The sequence below is a fragment of the Phocoena sinus genome, chromosome 5 (genome assembly GCF_008692025.1).
Source record: "Phocoena sinus isolate mPhoSin1 chromosome 5, mPhoSin1.pri, whole genome shotgun sequence".
Lineage (NCBI taxonomy): Eukaryota > Metazoa > Chordata > Mammalia > Artiodactyla > Phocoenidae > Phocoena > Phocoena sinus.
In genome coordinates, this window is record NC_045767.1 from 28,927,008 (window position 1) to 28,940,223 (window position 13,216).

Sequence of the window (13,216 nt, forward strand, 5' to 3'; positions counted from 1 at the left end):
TGCATTTCTTATCTAGAGAAGTTGCATATAAACATTTTAAAGTTTTTATCATTAAATTTATATACATTTTGTATTATACTGCATAATGTATTTTTGTCTAACTTAAAATATTATTTTCCTTCCAAAATCATCCAATTAAATGTATGCTTAAGGACATGCTTGCTCTTTTTTTTTTTTTTTTAACTCCTGTGGGCCATATTTTGTATTTCTAATCCAGCTTGGAAAAAATAGCAGTGAAAAGATGTTACAAATATCAGAGTTCCCTTCCCCGCATTGGTGAGGGGTGGTAAAAACCTGTGGCTTTTCACTTCAAATTTATATAAATAGGTTTGCTATTTCAGTTGAATTTCACACATATTTAGTAACTGATAGGAAAAAGTTTAGACAGTAACCAAATTTTTTGTCTTATCTTCCCTTTATATCAACTGGAACAGCATTTTTTCAGATTTTTTTTCTCTATACTAGTTGAGATCTCAATTACTATATGAACTTGTAGAACACTTCTGAGATGTGTAAGCATATAGATAAAAGTTAATCGGCTAATCACATAGGCTCTGCATTATGTGGGATGTTGAAAAATGCCTGTATTTCTAATATTACAATATCATCATTGTCTTTACAAGAAAAAGTGATAGAGTTGAAATCTTTTAGTCTCCTTAAAATATAGGTCATATTCTATTAGATATCATGAGATTAAATATCAGCTCCCGAATAATACAATATCAGGAAAATAATGAGTCCAACTAAAGAAACATTTGCAGAAATTTGCTGAACACTATGAAATATATAGACTTTCATCTTAAATTTTCCGTTGGCAGCTCAAAAATTGGGCCCATCTGCTTATGGATTCTCCATTATCCTTTTTCAAACTTCCCACTTATTTTCTTTCTAAAAGATACTTCATCAGTATTTTTTTTTTTTTTTTTGGCCACTGTCTTCCCAATTCCTCCTCAAACTTTTCAATTATATACTCCTTCTCCAGTATCTCCTTTCACAATACTTCTTATTCCTGTCTTATTTATGCCAGATCTTCCTTCCTTTAAAAATAACAGATGGGGGCTTCCCTGGTGGCACCGTGGTTGAGAGTCTGCCTGCCTATGCAGGGGACATGGGTTCGTGCCCTGGTCCGGGAGGATCCCACATGCCGCGGAGTGGCTGGGCCCGTGAGCCATGGCCGCTGAGCCTGCGTGTCCGGAGCCTGTGCTCCGCAACGGGAGAGGCCACAACAGTGAGAGGCCCGTGTACCGAAAAAAAAAAAAAATAATATAACAGATGGGTTTTTTTTTGTTGAATCCTATGAAATTGCTGATAATTGACTCTCTCTTGACCTACAAAGTGGCAATTTCATATGATTCAATCTATACGTGATAACTCTATCCTACAAGGTATTTGCTTCCTTTTAATGCCAAATTTTTCAAACATGGTATTTAGTTTCTTTAAATTAAATACATATTGTTTCCTACTCTCTTGTATCTCAGATCTACTTCATCTGTATCCCTAAGGCCCTCAACCCTCCTGAACTGTCAAATTGAGTTACCTCTTCTGAATTCTCTTTACTCTTTACACCTTTTAAATACATTGGCATTGCTTAGGAAACTTCTAATCACTCTGATGCTTTAACATTCTAGCAGTCCTTCTACCTTTCTGACCTTTTTTCTTTCTTTCTTCCCATCACTCTTCTTCTTGCTTTATTTTAGTTATGGATCTTTCCCATGTCAGTCTTTGGACCCAGTTTCTTCTGACTTTAATCTTTAATCTTTCTTCTTTGGAGACTTCAACCCACACTCATTGTATTGATGAATGTATTGGGGTGTTTTGTCACCCCCCCAAATTCATTTGTTGAAGCCCTACCCACCAGTACCTCAGAATGTTACTGAATTTGGAGGTGATGAAGTAAGTTAACATGAGGTCATTAGCATAACCCTAATCCAATCTGACTGGGATCCATTAAAAAAAACAAACAGGAAATTTGGACCTACAAAGTGACCCAGGGGTTATATATGCACAGAGGAATGACAGAGTGAGAACACAGTGAGAAGGCAGCCATCTATCTGCAAGCCAAGGAGAGAAGCCTCCGAAGACACCAAACTTGCCAACACCTTGATCTTGGGCTTTCAGCCTCCAGAACAGTGAGAAAATACATTTCTGTTGTTTAAGCCACCCTGCCTGTAGTATTTTGTTATGGCAGCCCTTGCAAACTAAACAATAATCTATATGTTCCCCACTTCTATTTTTCTGTGGAATAGGAGTCCTGGCAGATATTTTGTAATAAACAAATGATGGTCAAATAAGTTTGAGGAACTTTATAGTTATGAATCCACTGTATTGAGATTTGTAGTGCACATAGGATATTAAAGACAGATATTCTCAAGTAAGGAAAGTTTTTACTCATGCTTCTCAAACTTATTTTGTCATGACAATTTTTTCTTTTTATATCTTCCTCAATACCTCATAACATCATATGGAACATACTTTGGAAAATCCTAGTCTATATCTCTGGTTCTAATCTGAAACCGTATTTTCAGTTATTATCTCTACCTGCCTACACATTTGGACCTGTATATCATTATTGTCTCTTGAAACCTTATTCATTTTGTTTCCTGAATTTCTACTAGTTCATTTCCTCTATCATCCAAGCTCAAATCTTATGCCATTTCTGACTTAGTCTTCTGTTTCCCTTGGCGAACTAGGTATGAAGTCCTTTCAGTTATTCTGTATGGATTGATTCCTTTGGATCATTCTAGAGGGAATCTATCATGATATAATTGGTTTATTGTTAGAGGCCCCTAAATGATCTTCCTGTCTTAGTTTCTCTTTCTCTATGGTAAACCATACCATGTGACTCAAATTCCTCAATTTCTTTCATTCCCAAAACTACTTTTACCAGAACACCCTACTGATCCAAAACCTTTTGTTATATCACAAACTCCCTAGCTTAACATTTAAGGCCCCTTTGAATCTGATTCTGACTAACATTTTTCTACATTACTCCTCTATTAGAGCTTTCCATTCTGTCCAGGATCATCTGAGACTTCATTAATTCATCTGAGTTCAGCGAACATATTACTGAGTATTAGTGGGATTGAGAGTCCAGGAATATCTACTGTGAGTCAAATACTGTGGTAGTTCTGCAAGTGCTACATACTCTCTACCTCCCCTCACCGTTGGACGTTTTTTCTTTCCCAATGATGGGATGTGATTCAACAATCACTGTGCCTCATTCATTCATCTCACACTTGCTAAATATTTACTACTTGGTCAAGTCAGAGAAACAGAAGTAAATAGAAGCTCCCAGTAGGAGAGAAAGATAAATAAAAAGAAAACAAATGCACATTTTAGACATCCATATATACTATAAAAAAGTTAATGTGATAGATAGTGACATCTGGAGGGAAGAAAATGATAAGCCGAGACATGAAGACTGAGAAGGAACATTGCTAGGAAAATCTAGAGTAAGAGAAGTGCTGCCAGAGGGAATGACTGCAGAGGTTCTGAGGCATGGCAGAGCCTAAATGTTTATAAAATATACCAAATTATGGACAATTGAGTTGAATTATCCTGGCGTTAACAACTAACGATTACGTCTATATTTCTAATCAGCATGCCTTTTATCTCTGATTGTCATTAAATCCTCCTGTTTACTCCAAGCCAAGTCTCATCTATAAGGTCTTCACAGAAATGTCTTCTGTGGTGGGCTATCGCTCTAAGTTTTTAGCATACATCTGACTGCCCATTGTGTACAGTAGAAATAATTTTTTGGTATTCGTATCTAATACTTGTGCTATTTAGTATTTTTAATGTATATATCTTTGCTTTATTATTATAAATTCCTTAATAAAAAATAATTCTTCATAAATTTTTCAAACACCCAATTGCTCCCTCTCAGAGTGTGATTGGACATAAAAGCTGTCTTTATGGGCCTCATTTTCTAGAGCAGAAAAAACTGAAAATAAATATGGCATACAGGTTATGTAAAATTTAAAGAGGCGTACAGTAATTGAGAGTAGAGTTCATATTTGAGTCGTGAAGCTTTTGAGCAGTGAAACAGATCATGTGGTATTCTGCTAATTCAGTCTACAGAAAATATAAAAATGAGATCACACATTAAGCTATTCCAAGAAAATAGTTCATATCACATGATTACCAGTTATGGTGACTACATGGTGAAAAAGAGAGGCTGATAGTCAAGAACCCAAGACTGTCCGTCAATCCTTGACCCACATTCTTCAGCAGCTTCAGCCACTTCCAAAATGACCCTCAGGGAACGTGTGCACAGAGCAGATCAGACAAAATCTCTCTTAGTTTCTGACCAAGCTTTGATACCAATTCCTGTGCAATTTCAAGGTAAACTTTACCAGACCACCTGTGAGTCACAAGATCCCTCTTTAGCTCAATACGTAGACAAAATGCAGTCCTTTTCACATTCTCCCAACCTCTCTAATTTTGGTGTTAAAAGGCTTAACACCAGTAATTTTGATTGAGTTAAAGAAGCAGCAAGGACAAATTAATCTGAGGGGGGAAAAAGCAACAAGTAAAAGAAAGAAAACTTCTAAACTCTGGAGCAGAGTGTGCCTAAACTTTTAAATTCAGTACATCTCCAGGGCAGGGGTGGAGGTTGCGGAAGAAAGAAACATGGAATGGACGCTTTGCAAGAGGGAGTCAGCCACAGGTTCCCTTTATTGCATAAATTACAGGGTAGTATTAAGAGAGGAGATTGTTCATAGAAGAATAAAGGAAGTGAAAGAGAAAACTGTGGAGTCACAGGAGATAATAACCACTTGTAAAGGCTCACCTAGGACCACGCTCTACCTCAGGGCTTCTCTTTCACCCCTGACTCCCGCAGAGTTCGTAAACAACCAATCATGTGGCTGTGGAATAGAATGTACCATCTCAGGTGCAATTATTGCTCCTTGTGTACAGCATAAATTAACTTCTAATGCTTAAGAGTTACAATCTGGGTTTAATCTTGTTCCTTCACTCTCTGGCTGAGGATGTTGGACTGATTACTTCTTGCTGTATAGTGGGGATAATGATAGTATTCCCTCATAGTGTTGATGTGAGCATTATATGAAAACACTGCCTAGTATTTAACGAGTGCTCAACGATTTATCTGCTGTTATTATCATTATATTGCCTATCTATACAAAATATAACAAAATGTTTTTTATGGAGTTATATAATTTAATATTTATCTTTCAAGTACTAAGAACAACAGTTTTAGTTTGTGATTCAAATGTCCTACATTAGTAAAGATAATTGTATTTGTTTAGAAGTTGTTTGAATATTTTCTTAAATGACAAAAATCTTTTGGATTCCTGAAGCATGGATCAAAAGGATTTGATATAATATCTTACCTTATAATAAAGGAAAACTTAGTCAACATTTACTCCTAATTCAACCCGATGGTATCATCTATCTTCTATTACCAAAGGTGAATAGTTAGTGAGAGTAGCTAGTAATTAAAAGAAAATTTTAAAAAGAGGTGTTCCTGAAATATAAGTGCCAATGCTGGTGTCTTGGTTATTTAATTCAGGAAATCTTGGTGGGCTCATTTGCAATATTAGCTAAGAAGGGTTGATTTTGCAGAATAAATACAAGTAGAAACCAAAGCAGCAATTAATTAGGTTTCCCATTTTAAGAATAATAAAAAGAATTGATGATTCTAATACTTTTCTGTGAGGATTTATTTACTTGTCATTCTTGATTTCTTAAATGCTGCTGCTTTTTTTTTTTTTTTTTCCCCGGTACGCGGGCCTCTCACTGTTGTGGTCTCTCCCATTGCGGAGCACAGGCTCCGGACGCGCAGGCTCAGCGGCCATGGCTCACGGGCCCAGCCGCTCCGCGGCATGTGGGATCTTCCCAGACCGGGGCACGAACCCGTGTCCCCTGCATCGGCAGGCAGACTCTCAACCACTGCGCCACCAGGGAAACCCGCTGCTGCCTTTTTAACCTCCTAAGTAATTTCAAACTTGAGTAAAGATGTAACAGATAAAACCTGATTTAGAGCTTATGGATATATTGGAAATAGTTGACTTTTAGAGTAAATACTAAATTTTTAATGTCTGCCATGCTATTAGTTTCCCTCATTTCTGTGTTCTTAGATTCCTCTCAATTTCACTTCTGTTTTGTGTGCTTTGCTTTACCCCTACTCAGAAGAGGGTGAGCAGGTTTTGGACTCAGATTGTGAGCTGAAGAGTAATGCCACCTCATGTCTTTGATCCTGGATGTCTAGAAAAGAAGAAAGAAAATGTTTATTTTTCTTAAATATTGCTTGCAGACATTTGTCAAATTTTTCTTGGGAAATTTTTAAGGTGACTTGTTCACTCTTGGGGAAAATACACACTTAATTTCAATCTTCACACATGTGAACTGTTTAGTGTGAGGACCGTACCATGGTATATTTTACTATAGTTTTTAAAAGTTGTAAGAGATACAGTAGACACACATTTTTAAAAAGTAATAATAATAACTTATTTAGCACACCATATTCTCAACTGATGCAAATGCTTTAGTTGTACTCAACTTTTAAATTATTACAGTAATTCTATGTGGAAACTGAGAAAGATACTGAGAAAGATGAATGAACTTGCCCAAGTTCTGTGAGAACTAAATTCAAAATTTAAATCCTGGTACTCTGGTTTCAGATTTTGTAGCCAGCCAAGCTCTGAAATTCCAGTCATGTTGTGAAATTTTTGAAAGACAATTGGCCTAAGAGACACAAAAATGTCCACAAAGTAGGCAAGGAAGTTGCTGTTTTCTCCTGTTAACATAGACCTAGGAAGTAGAATAACACAACTAGTAAACGTGGGCACAAGACTTAGTGAAAATGCCATCAGTTAGTTTCATGAGACATACTGTAAGAAGATGAACAGAATAATTTTAGCTCATCTTGAGACAGAGGTCATTTTTAATTGAGGTTCCATAATCTCAATATCTTGGAATCATTTCAGACACATGTTCAGACAAGGGCTCATTTCTTTTTAAATGGTCAAGGTCATCTGAAGGATTGACAGAAATGAAACTGAGACACGATATTTTTTTCCTCACACAACTTAACTTTTAATTCTATGCAGAAGCTACACATCTTGCCTCTCCCAGGTTTGCATTTAGTCTTTTCTTTTTCCTCTTTAACACTGACCCACAGTCCTAGCAGTGGCACAGTCAGATTTCTATAGATACAAAATCTTTAGACAGGGACATAGTATATGTGAATACCCACTTTCACATACATACAAAAGGCAATATGTCATTTAAGGAAACAAGTTAGGTATTATTAAGCAATGATTTTAGATGATCAATCCACATATTAAAAATGGGCCAAATACTTTTCCTGCTAACTAGAAGTTAATTGAGTTAAATAAGCTAGTTTCCTAATACCTAGTTGTGAATATAATGCATACCATACACTATTCACGATTTCTAAAATGAGAAGTCCTTTTGTACCTTTATTAATTGGCGTAAAAGAGTTATAAGAAGGAGTAGCTTCATAAATATATGAACCGCAGAGGCAAGGCGGCCAAGGGAGGAGCAGATTCTGAAAAGAAAGGTGTGGCTCAAACTGCCAAGTAGCTGACAAGTCAGATGAGGACGTCTGTCATTGTTCCCCGAGGCCTGTGCTGTTTGTACACCACTCCTCTTATCACTGGATGTCACAAGTAGTTCAAGTGTTTACTGATGATAGCTATGGCACTTCCCTTCATGAGGGTTATTTTTTATTTTTCTTTCTTTCTTTCTCCCTCCATCCCTCCCTTCCTTCCTTCCTTCCTTCCTTCCTTTCTTGAAGTATAGTTGGTTTACAATATTATATTCATTTCAGGTGTACAGCATAGTGATTTAGTATTTTTACACTTTATATTCCATTAAAAGTTATTACAAGATAATGGTTGTAGTTCTCTGTGCTATACAGTAATCCTTGCTACTTATCTATTTTGTACATGGTGGTTTGTATCTCTTAATCCCATACTCCTAACATGCCCCTCCCCCATTCTCTTTCCCCACTGGTAACCACTAGTTTGTTTTCTATATCTGTGAACGTGTTTCTGTTTTGCTATATACATTCACTTGTATTATCTTTTGGACTGCACATACAAGTGATATCATATTGTATTTGTTTTCCTCTGTCTGACTTATTTCACTCAGCATAACATTTTCTAGGTCCATCCACATTGCTGCAAATGGCAGAATTTCATTCTTCTTTATGGCTGAGTAATATTCTCTTTTAGATAGATAGATAGATATCACATCTTCTTTATACATTCATCTGCTGATGAACACTTGGATGGCTTCCATATCTTGGCTGTTGTAAATAGTGCTGCTATGAACATTGGGGTGCATGTATCTTTCTGAATTAGTGTTTCCATTTTTTTCTGGATATAACCCAGGAGTGGAATTGCTGGGTTATATGGTAGTTCTATTTTCAGCTTTTTGAGGAACCTCTATACTGTTTTCCACAGTGGCTGCACCAATTTACATCCTCACCAACAGTGTGCAAGGGTTCTCCTTTCTCCGCATCATACCCAACATTTGTTATTTGTAGACTTTGATGATAGCCCTTCGGACAGGTGTGAGGTGCTATCTCATTGAATTGATCTACGTTTGATTTGCTTTTCCCTAATAATGTTGAGCATCTTTTCATGGGCCTGTTAGCCATCTGTGTCTTCTTTGGAAAAATTCCTATCCAGGTCTTCTGCCCATTTTTTGATTGGTGTTGTTTTTTTGTTTTTGATATTGAGTTGTATGAGCTGTTTGTATATTTTGGGTATTAACTCCTTGTTGGTCATATTATTTGAAAATATTTCTCCCATTCCTTAGGTTGTCTTTTTGTTTTATTGATGGTTTCCTTTGCTGTGCCAAAATTTTTAAGTTTAAATAGGTCCAATTTGTTTATTTTTGCTTTTGTTTCTTTTGACTTAGGAGACCGATCCAAAAAAAAAAAAAATCGCAACGATTTATGTCAAAGAGTGTTCTGCCTGTCTTGTTTTCTAGGAGTTTTATGATTTCAAGTCTTACAGTTAGGTCTTTAATCCATTTTGAGTTTATTTTTGTATATGGTGTGAGAAAATGTTCTAATCTCATTATTTTACATGTAGCTGTCCAGTTTTCCCAGCACCACATATTGATGAAACTGTCTTTTCTCCATTGTATATTCTTGCCTCCTTTGTCGTATATTAATTGACTGTAGGTGCATGGGTTTATTTCTGGGCTCTCTATTCTGTTCCATTGATCTATGTGTCTGTTCTTGTGCCAGTACCATGCTGTTTTGATTACTGTGGCTTTGAAGTATAGTCTGAAGTCAGAGAGTGTGATACCTTCAGCTTTATTTGTTTTTTCTTAAGATTGCTTTGACAGTTTGGAGTCTTTTCTGGTTCCATATAAATTTTAGAATTATTCATTCTAGTTCTGTGAAAAGTGTCATGGATATTTTGATAGGGATTACAGTAAATCTGTAGATTGCTTTGGGTAGTATGAACATTTTAACAATATTGATTTTTCCAAAGCAATAAAACAGGATATCTTTCCATTTTTCTGTATCATCTTTAATTTTCTTCATCAGTTTTAAAGTTTTCAAAGTATGGGTTCTTCACCTTCCTGTTTAAGTTTATTCCTAGGTATTGTATTCTTTTGGATGTGATTTTAATCGGGATTTTTTTTTTTTACCTTCTATTTCTGATAATTCATTATTAGTGTATAGGAAAGCATCAGACTTCTGTGTATTAATCTTGTATCCTGCAACTTTCATATATTAGATGTCTGGGGACAGGGCCATGTAATGGATGACTTCCAAGTTTCTGTCATATGCAGCTGTGTGGATAAGGTGCCTTTAATGGTATGAAGAACTGGAAAAGAAGCCACTCAGGCAGGGATGGATTGTAGATACTTAGTGACATGAAATCGAAGGCAAAGTTTCTGATGTTTAATTCCTTCACGTATATTTATTCCATAAACTCCACTATAGATAAAACCTTCTGGTAGGTGTTGTGGCTGATGAAAATATGTTCAACACATGATTACTATTCAAGATCTTCCAGTAGGATCACTACAGGGTATAATTTTTTTTGTTATGTTGCACTAATGTTTATCTAAGTACCAAGCCCACTTCTGAAACAGCCTATCCAGGATTCAGTTTTCTCAGTTTTTCTCATTTGTAAAATAAAAGGATTATACACAAAATACAGTCAATGGACCATTAATGTTACCTGGGAACTTGTTAAAAGTGCAGAATCTCAAGCCCCACCTCAGACCTACTGAATCAGAATCCACACTTTTGCCAGTTCTCCAGATAATTAGTATGCATATTACATTTTGAGAATTGCTATGTTAGATGATCTTCCGTGTCCCAAACTCTGTATTTATAGAGCTGAGTCACCTCCTTCCCTCATGGGAAACCTGTATGGGTTTCAATGATCTCTGCCAATACATGTTAGTGGTAGAGTCTGGAGAACTATTGGTGTAATTAACAAATCAACTCTGAAAACCAGTCTGAAAGTATGTAGGAGAACTGGTATTATCTAGATAGGAAAACAAGGTACTGTATTTTATCTCTTATATGGTTAAGACTTGCTTACAAAATACATATCTCAGAATTAGTCTATAGGGACTTAATTAGGCTTCATGTTTTCACTTATCCTCTTTAGGACAAAAACATTTAATCCTTGGTAAATTGGAACTGTAATCAATTTTATGGCCAATAACTCAGAGTAGGTACTAGGATAATTGGTAAGTACTATATTATGTAACTAATAATACACAATAATGAGATATCACAATAAATATTATTATTTATTATTTATGAGCATGCAGCAGTGACAATTATATTTACAAATAAAAGCTGATTCACCTGTGTTTTTTGACAACAAAACTAAAGATACAAATTAAGGAAAGCACTATAAAGGCTTTAGAGTGTGAAAAGTCAAAATCGTGTTATTAAATTGATGGTTTCCTTCAGCAACAATTTTTTACATATTTTTAATAGAATATGTCAAATGAATAAATATCATATTTTAAAGTTACAGTAATAATATAGTTTTATTTTTCAAACATATGCAAATTAAATATATAACCTATTTACTTTTAATTATATGTACATTAAGAAACTGATAAAAATCCAAATTTAAAAATCATAGAATTCATGGATAATTATTTCCTTTGTAAAGGAATTTTCACATTTTAGAGAGACTAATTTGAGTGCTTTGGGATGCTAAGTCGCATTTCCTGCTTTGAAAATACTGTTCAACTTAGATAAATTAAATTTATACAAGTATTTTAAAAACACACTTACTGTGAAAAGTAAGACTCATAGGTAGTATAAGAATCTTAGATCATTTAATATCTGTTCCTTAACAGGTAGGATGAGGCTAATTTCTACATATTTACATTTTTCTTTTAATTGAATCTTATGTCTTTTCACAGGCATGAGAGTTGCTTACCCAAATCAATGTTAAATTCCTAAAAATTAAAAGGGTGTTTTTTCCTCTTATTTTTTTCAACAGAGAACATAATTAATAGAGACAGAACAGGTAGCAATTAATGACATTAATTAACTATACTGTAAAGAAATAAGCTTTCTTAATTTTGCCTTATTTTTATGTTGATTATTTTGGAGAAATTTTGATATTCTGGAATTAAAAAGGATTCAGTAGTTTCTCTTTAGTCTTAAGGCCTTGTGAAACCTGTTTTTCTACTGGCAAGTTTTGTGTACATTATTATAAAAGGAAAATTTCAAATGTAACCTTTTACTTTTTTGGTTTAGTTCCATTCACTCAAAACAGAGTCAAAACCAAAATATTTATAGTTCAACATTGAATCCAGAGGTTTCTTAGCACAGTCTTTGTAAAGTTCTTTTATTCTTCTACTTTTTTTTCTTATAGAAGTGAATGGAGATGCTTTAATCATTTTTTATGTGTTCATACATGCCTAATACTTCTCTCCTTTATTAATGTACTAATACGTACTCTAATCCTTGAAACGGATTGTGGGCTCAAGCTGTCTTTGCTTTCACCTGAATCCTCCTTGGCAGTCACAGAGACAAACTTACAAGACTCCAGATAAATTAGGATGCCAAAGAGCACAGTTAATAATTACTTGTTATCATATTAATATGTCACTCTCTCTTTCTCTCTCTTTCCCTTTTAATACCACACTCTATGCTGGATCCAATTTTTCTAATTTAAGAGGGGATATACAGTGCTACTTACCAGGATAAATATTTTTAAATCTTAATGCTATAGGACATTAAATTGAGTCCTATTATTTTTATCTTCATCATAGGAAAAAAATCTATGACTATATATGAAGGTAGAAGAAGGAATGGGTGTTAGGAGTGGTGTAGTGAAGCTGATGGGTTCCAAGGTCAATAATAAAAGGGGGAATATTAGAGTTATGATTTGGAAATTGGATCTAACATTTTAAAGATGAGTGTAGTCAATGTACAATCAGAATAAGAAAACCAACCCCCCAGTTGAACAGAATTATTGCAGTAGTAACAAATGTTAAGGGAGTACATCTTTTATTCTATTTTATTTTAAAAATATGCTTGTAAAGTATTAAATATCTCTTCCCAAAGATTCCCAAATTATTTAATTTTAAGAATTAAATTTAAATAAAAAATATGTTCTCACTTAGTATAATGTTCTGAGGACTGAAGCATTTTGAAACATTTAGCTATAACCGAAAGGATTAGAAATGCTCTTCCTCATATTTTTCCTGATGTAACCTTATAGTTCAGTACAGTAGCTAATTTAAAGTGAATATTCTCTTGTAAAAGTTTATATTTTAGTTTTAAATCTAGAGCATTGAATATTTTCTATGAGTTTATTTTCAAATTAAAACATTTATACTTTGATATAGATTTGAAATTGTATTTTATTTTATTTAATTAATTTATCTATTTTTTGCGGTACGCGGGCCTCTCACTGTTGTGGCCTCTCCCGTTGCGGACACAGGCTCCGGACGCGCAGGCTCAGCGGCCATGGCTCACGGGCCTAGCCGCTCCGTGGCATGTGGAATCCTCCCGGACCGGGGCACCGGCAGGTGGACTCTCAACCACTGCGCCACCAGGGAAACCCTAGATTTGAAATTTTAAAGTTTATTTTTCTTTGAATATAGATCCAAATTAACATAAAATATATGCATACCTGTTTTTGAATACTAAAATTGTAAATCTACATTGCAACCATATCCATTATACATTAGAAGATTTATAACTTTCTATACACAA